We start from the raw sequence: 7,746 nt of genomic DNA on the forward strand, positions 1-7,746 counted from the left end.
GTGCTTATTTCTGTAAAGGAATAAACGTGAAGCCAGCCTGTGAACCTATGAAAAGCTAATATACTTGGTGTAGGTAAACAATTTGAAAACTAATATGTAGGTACATTATGGAAGGAAAAGTAAAAAAAAAAAAAATTGTAATAGATAGCTAAAAATAAATCGTGTTCTTTATTATTTTAGAGAAGCTGTGATGATAAAGTACTTCACTTTCTTTTATCAGCACATAGACAGCTGCAATAAAAATCTCCATTTCCCCCATCAATGTGATCTGAGAGAACTGAATTGGTTAAAGCTTTTCTTCTCCAAATACAGACTGAGTTAGGGGAAATACACATCCAGGCTTATTCCCAACAGTTCCTTGCTACTTACTTGATAAAATTACTATGAGTTATAAAGTCATATAGTGTCCTTGATTAAAATAAAGCAGCTACATACTCTCTTTACAATTTATTTTGGAGAAAGACTTTCATTTATTCAAGATTTGTTTTGAGGGCTGGGATTATAGCTCAGTGGTGGGGCATTTGTCTCACATGTGTGAGGCACTGGGTTCAATCTTCTGCACCACATAAAAATAAATAAATAAAATAAGGGCATAGAACTAAAAATATTAAAAAAAAAAGATTTGGTTTGAAATGTTATCTAGTTTTAAGTCAGTTGAACTTTGTTGGTTCTTAGTTTCTAAATAAGCTGCTCCTTTTCATCTTAAATTTCTGTGACTATGCAACCCTTTAGGTTTCAAAACCACTTATCTTGAGAAAAAGTAATATATCTTTTTGAACAAAATAGTCCAAAGTATTGAGGCCAGAAGGCAAAATGATAGTTAGTGTAGGCAATGAATGATTGGGTCAGAAAGATGGGGGCTGATTCATGAGGAAATAAAATACTAATACTGCCAAAGCACTTCCCCCTCCTCCACCTGTTGCCAAGGTTACCTGCTTCCAGGGAATTGTTACTCCCTGCAGGGCGTTGTAGGAGTTGTTAATGAATGCCCCCTGGGCCACTCCCTTCCCTCCTGTACCCTGGGCTGCTTTGTTCCCATCCTTGGGTCACTCCATCTTTTGGCTCACCTTTTGGTCACTAGTCTTTAGGCAGGATTGGGGGAGGAGAAGGCATGAGAATAAAGGAAATCTAAAATATATAAAATCTAAAATATATAAAACCCCCACTTCCTTTAACACCCAGCTCTGGGGCCCCTTCTCTTCAGAGAAGTCTATCTCTGTTCTATCCTTTAAATAAAAGTTGCTTTCTATACCTGCCTCAGTGTTTTTCTTATAGGGTGTTCAATCTTCATGTCAGGGAAATGGGACTTGGCCCTGATTCTCATCACTGATATCAGTATCATGCTAGCATCAAATTAATTCATTAATTCAGCCAGAAGTTTGGGAAGAAAATTTTACTAACAATTAAAAGAGAAAGGGCTCCTCTTTTTCTGTAGTTAGCAGCCAAAACAGAATGCCTGAATGCCTATGTTGTGAAAATGTGCTTACAGAATCTTGAGAACTAATATAGATATTTAATAGTACAACAAATCAAATTATTGTGATGGGAAATGTATTATGTACATTCATACAAATATGAATAAATGTGTGTGTGTGTGTGTGTGTGTGTGTGTGTGTGAGAGAGAGAGAGAGAGAGAGAGAGAGAGAGAGAGAATATATCTTTTGTTTCCTTGGTAATGTGGAATTTAGATGGTGGAATTTGTTATCATATTTTTTACTACTATTTATACCTAACATATAGGTTCACATATTCATGAACATCAAGATTAATTAAGAGCTAAGAAGTATTTTTGATTACTGAAGAGAACTTGAGTCATTTGTTATCTGTTGTCTGTCTAGCATCCATTTTTTTCTTCTAATATTGGTAACAGTACTCTAAATTTTCCTCAAAGGACATCCTTTCCTCACTCTCTGCCCTGGACTTTAGGTAGCCTAGAGCACTGAGTCTAAAGATAGGCATGTGACTCACTACAGACCATTCACCATGTTTAATTCCTATAATTAAATTCTGGTTTAGGAATGAACAGGTGACTTGATTAAGCCAGTGAGTGTCAAGCCTAGAAACTCTGATTAAACTATTGAGTTGACTTTTTATTTTTATTATCTTATTTTTTTTATTAGGACTTTAACCTAAAACTGCTCTCAGATATCTTCCCACCTCAAGAAGACTTTTGAGTGAATTCTACATGGAAGAGAACAGAGTTGAGAGATGAAAAGGTACTGAGTCTCAATGACATCCTTTGAGATACTGGGTCAAGCTGGACATGAAGACAGATCTATCCCTAAACTTTTCAGATGTATAAGTGGATAAATAGTTGTTTTCTTAAACTAACTTGAATTAGATTTTGTTACCAGAAGCAAAAATGTGCTATAATGTGTGTTTCCCTTGCCTTTTATAATATTCACTCTTACTCTTTCCAACCTCTGTGCCTCCAAGGATTGACCTGTGTGGACTACATCAAAGAACTCATTTGCCCTTTAACTTCTGATTGTGTTCAGTCACAGCCTGGAGAGTAGGTCAGATATTTATTCTTTAAAAGTTCTCCCTTCCTAAATCACAATAGATTGGTTGGTCTTCTAAAGGCTCCAGAGCCAGCCAAGTGCCCTTTTCTCTCCATGTTTGAGTAGCTGTTTTCTCACTTCAAACCATCAGACCCAGGGGACTAATACCTTTCACAATTGTTAGCCCCAAGATTAAACATTACTCTTAATTGATTTCCCTTAATCTTTTCTATACATTTATAAATATATTAAATTCCCTTAAATTTTCCTGTTTGTATGAGCTGTCTCTTTCTGCCAGGACCCAGAATGATACATACTTTATTCATCATAATTTTCAAAATAAAATGGAAAATGTAATAATTTTAAGACATAATCCAATTTGCCACTTGAACAATGTACTGCTTGATATTAAATGCTCAGCTGAATGTAAAGTATAAGCCTTCAGACTTTTTGCAATGCATGCAATTTTAGGAAGTCATTGGTGAAGGGACTTGAGAGTTTTTGACATCTGTACAAACTGGGAATCATTTTAATATTTGGATTCCTTTCCATTCATGACTCCCAGAAACAACCTTTTAGTGCAACCATGGTGGTACCTTCTTTATTATCCATAGTTTTTCTAACTAAGCATCCCCATGTTCTCAGAAATTTATGTTTTCATTTTTCTAGATCTTAAAGGGCAACTTGAATTTCTGTGCATAAATGAAGAAAATAATTTAGAAATACACCAAATTAAAAGGCAACAACTTATAAGCAAGTAAAGAATTGATCTATAATCACTGAATTTATATCTCATGATTATTTGCTCAATGTTTTCTCTTATACCATCTATGTAAAAGGGATTCCTAATAAAATTAACAATATTAACAAAATTGTAAGTTTATGTCAAAAACTATTTATAAGAACAAACTTTCTGTGGGTTTTTATATACTTCTGAAAGATACAACTACAAACATGTTGATTTTAAGTTTATTAACTGAAGTAATTAATGGAGAACTCAACTAGGTTATCATGTAATTACTTTGTATATTTTAAATATTAATATTATTTCAAGATGATTTATCATTTAAACTTTTTGCATTTAGCCTTTAGCCTTTTCTTCAAATATTCTGAATTGGTGAACACTGATGATTCTTTTAAAATGATATATTAGAGTGCTCGCTTCGGCAGTACATATACTAAAATTGGAACGATACAGAGAAGATTAGCATGGCCCCTGCACAAGGATGACACGCAAATTCGTGAAGCGTTCCATATTTTTATACTGGAATAACATATTTCAAACTGAAAGAAAATGGGTTCCAACCAAGAATTGTGTATCCAGCGAAATTAAGCTTCAGGATGGAAGATGAAATTAAAACCTTCCACGATAAACAAAAGTTAAAAGAATTTGCAGCCCCTCTCTCTCCACTTCTGTTCAACATAGTTCTCGAAACACTGGCCAGAGCAATTAGACAGACGAAAGAAATTAAAGGCATAAAAATAGGAAAAGAAGAACTTAAATTATCACTATTTGCAGGTGACATGATTCTATACCTACCAGACCCAAAAGGGTCTACAAAGAAACTATTAGAGCTAATAAATGAATTCAGCAAAGTGGCAGGATATAAAATCAACACACATAAATCAAAGGCATTCCTGTATATCAGCGACAAACCCTCTGAAATGGAAATGAGGACAACCACTCCATTCACAATATCTTCAAAAAAAATAAAATACTTGGGAATCAACCTAACAAAAGAGGTGAAAGACTTATACAATGAAAACTACAGAACCCTAAAGAGAGAAATAGAAGAAGATCTTAGAAGATGGAAAAATATACCCTGTTCATGGATAGGCAGAACTAACATCATCAAAATGGCGATATTACCAAAAGTTCTCTGTAGGTTTAACGCAATGCCAATCAAAATCCCAACGGCATTTCTTGTAGAAATAGATAAAGCAATCATGAAATTCATATGGAAAAATAGAAGACCCAGAATAGCAAAAACAATGCTAAGCAGGAAGTGTGAATCAGGCGGTATAGCGATACCAGACTTCAAACTATACTACAAAGCAATAGTAACAAAAACAGCATGGTACTGGTACCAAAACAGGCGGGTGGACCAATGGTACAGAATAGAGGACACAGAAACCAATCCACAAAACTACAACTATCTTATATTTGATAAAGGGGCTAAAAGCATGCAATGGAGGAAGGATAGCATCTTCAACAAATGGTGCTGGGAAAACTGGAAATCCATATGCAACAAAATGAAACTGAATCCCTTTCTCTCGCCATGCACAAAAGTTAATTCAAAATGGATCAAGGAGCTTGATATCAAATCAGAGACACGCCGTCTGATAGAAGAAAAAGTTGGTTACGATCTACATACGGTGGGGTCGGGCTCCAAATTCCTCAATAGGACACCCATAGCACAAAAGTTAATAACTAGAATCAACAAATGGGACTCACTCAAACTAAAAAGTTTTTTCTCAGCAAAAGAAACAATAAGAGAGGTAAATAGGGAGCCTACATCCTGGGAACAAATCTTTACTCCTCATACTTCAGATAGAGCCCTAATATCCAGAGTATACAAAGAACTCAAAAAATTAGACAATAAGATAACAAACAACCCAATCAACAAATGGGCCAAGGTCCTGAACAGACACTTCTCAGAGGAGGACATACAGTCAATCAACAGGTACATGAAAAAATGCTCACCATCTCTAGCAGTCAGAGAAATGCAAATCAAAACCACCCTAAGATACCATCTCACTCCAGTAAGATTGGCAGCCATTAGGAAGTCAAACAACAATAAGTGCTGGCGAGGATGTGGGGAAAAGGGTACACTTGTACATTGCTGGTGGGACTGCAAATTGGTGCAGCCAATTTGGAAAGCAGTATGGAGATTTCTTGGAAAGCTGGGAATGGAGCCACCATTTGACCCAGCTATTCCCCTTCTCGGTCTATTCCCTAAAGACCTAAAAAGAGCATGCTACAGGGACACTGCTACATCGATGTTCATAGCAGCACAATTCACAATAGCAAGACTGTGGAACCAACCTAGATGCCCTTCAATAGACGAATGGATAAAAAAAATGTGGCATTTATACACAATGGAGTATTACTCTGCATTAAAAAATGACAAAATCATGGAATTTGCAGGGAAATGGATGGCATTAGAGCAGATTATGCTAAGTGAAGCTAGCCAATCCCTAAAAAACAAATGCCAAATGTCTTCTTTGATATAAGGAGAGTAACTAAGAACAGAGTAGGGACGAAGAGCATGAGAAGAAGATTAACATTTAACAGGGATGAGAGGTGGGAGGGAAAGGGATAGAGAAGGGAAATTGCATGGAAATGGAAGGAGACCCTCAGGGTTATACAAAAGTACATACAAGAGGAAGTGAGGGGAAAGTGAAAAATAATACAAGGGGGAGAAATGAATGACAGTAGAGGGGGTAGAGAGAGAAGAGGGGAGGGGAGGGGAGGGGAGGGGGGATAGTAGAGGATAGGAAAGGCAGCAGAACACAATAGACACTAGTATGGCAATATGTAAATCAATGGATGTGTAACTGATGTGATTCTGCAATCTGTATATGGGGTAAAAATGGGAGTTCATAACCCACTTGAATCAAAGTGTGAAATATGATATATCAAGAACTTTGTAATGTTTTGAACAACCAACAATAAAAAAATAAACAAACAAACAAACAAAAAACAAAAAAATGATATATTAGAATAGTTAATTATACTGAACATAAATAATGGATTAACTGCAGGGACTTTCAATATTGGCTCAAGGCTATGAGTATATTAAATAGCCAAAGGAAGCAAAATATTCTTTATACTTTGAATTGAAAACACTTAAGTCAGTCAAGATGCTCTCTCCACATCTAGATTTCCCTGGCTTTTACAGTACAATTTTACATTAGACAACAGTTAAAACTAGTAATAAAGATATGATTGACATATTTTTTATGAACCACAATATCTACTGATGGTGATAATCAAACAAAATATTTGACATTTCCCCTGACCCGAGAAAAAATAATCTAAACCACAAGTTTGCTAGATGTATCTTGTCATGTGTATAGCACAGTTCCTTTTAATCTCAATAGCAAAATTTAAAAAATATGTGCCAATCTTCACAGAAATCTCACAGATAAAATGTTAAAGAAAAAAATGTAATAGTAGTTAATCTTACATAAGAGTTCTGTAGCAGAAATTAGTGCTTTGGTTTATAAAAGTCAAAAAGTAGAAATAAGTGGCCTATTTTCACTTTCTAAGATTAAAAAAAGTTTAAAGTTAACAATATGGTGGAATTTCTTCCTTCTAAGTCATAAAGGATTTTGTTGATGACAAAAGTATAGTAACATGTGGCTTCTGCTCTGAAGGAGAGTGTAATCTAATTTAAGAGAAGTTAACTACTAACACAAAGCAGTACAAGTGGCTCTAACAGGTTCAAAGGCAGAGATTCTGGAGGACCGCTAAATGAAGAAATGTACAGAATGCTGGTCATGAGTATAACCTTGGCTTTAATACTGGTTGCTTTATATGTTATTTGACATTGATTAAATATTCTAATAATTTTTTTTCCTCTCTCTCTTTTTAAAGAGTATTTTATTATATTGGGGTATAACACATTAACATGTCTCCTCACTAATCAGCAAAGCCACTGAGTCACCAAAGTAGAAAATAAATGGTTTCCTTTTGGAGCATTCAAACGTCTAAGATGCCAAGTCTGTAAGAAGACTTCCTACAGAAAGATGCAGTTGAACAGTGCTCCTGATTTAAGATAAAGTACTCAAAGAAAGTTACTTACCTGGCTATCCCACAAAATCATTTCGAGGATCTGTCTTATTCTCTGAACTTTTCTTCACAAAATTCTCTTTTTTTTTTCCTTTAAATTCTTTTAATAATCTTCATAGCCATCTTACTTTTTCAATTCTATAATGCCTTACAAAGAGACTACCTGGAGTACTTAAAGGCCCCTTAAGCCTCATATGTCCAAAACCTGAATGAATAGTTGGATTTATTAAACCAATTATGTTTAAACTGATAGCTGTAATTTTCATCCCTATACCTTCAATTATCCATACACCCAGATACCTCATACATCTTAACTGGGATATATTTTAAGAATAAAAGAATAATGAAGAAATCTTAAACTTCATTCAGTGGATTTAATGTTATTTTAGTAATTTTGCTACAATTTTAAAAGAAGTCCAGTATTTTAAAATTATTGATATATAAGGAAAA

General features: G+C 34.8%; 1 non-coding gene across 1 annotated transcript; it reads left to right on the top strand.

Moving 5' to 3' along the window:
* Positions 1–3,655: 3,655 nt before the first annotated feature.
* On the top strand, positions 3,656–3,762 carry LOC114098117 (U6 spliceosomal RNA). Its single transcript, XR_003583681.1, has one exon. It is a non-coding gene; the product is annotated as a U6 spliceosomal RNA (small nuclear RNA).
* The last annotated feature ends 3,984 nt before the right edge of the window (positions 3,763–7,746 follow it).

Source organism: Marmota flaviventris, chromosome 8 (assembly GCF_047511675.1).
Source record: "Marmota flaviventris isolate mMarFla1 chromosome 8, mMarFla1.hap1, whole genome shotgun sequence".
Taxonomy (NCBI): domain Eukaryota; kingdom Metazoa; phylum Chordata; class Mammalia; order Rodentia; family Sciuridae; genus Marmota; species Marmota flaviventris.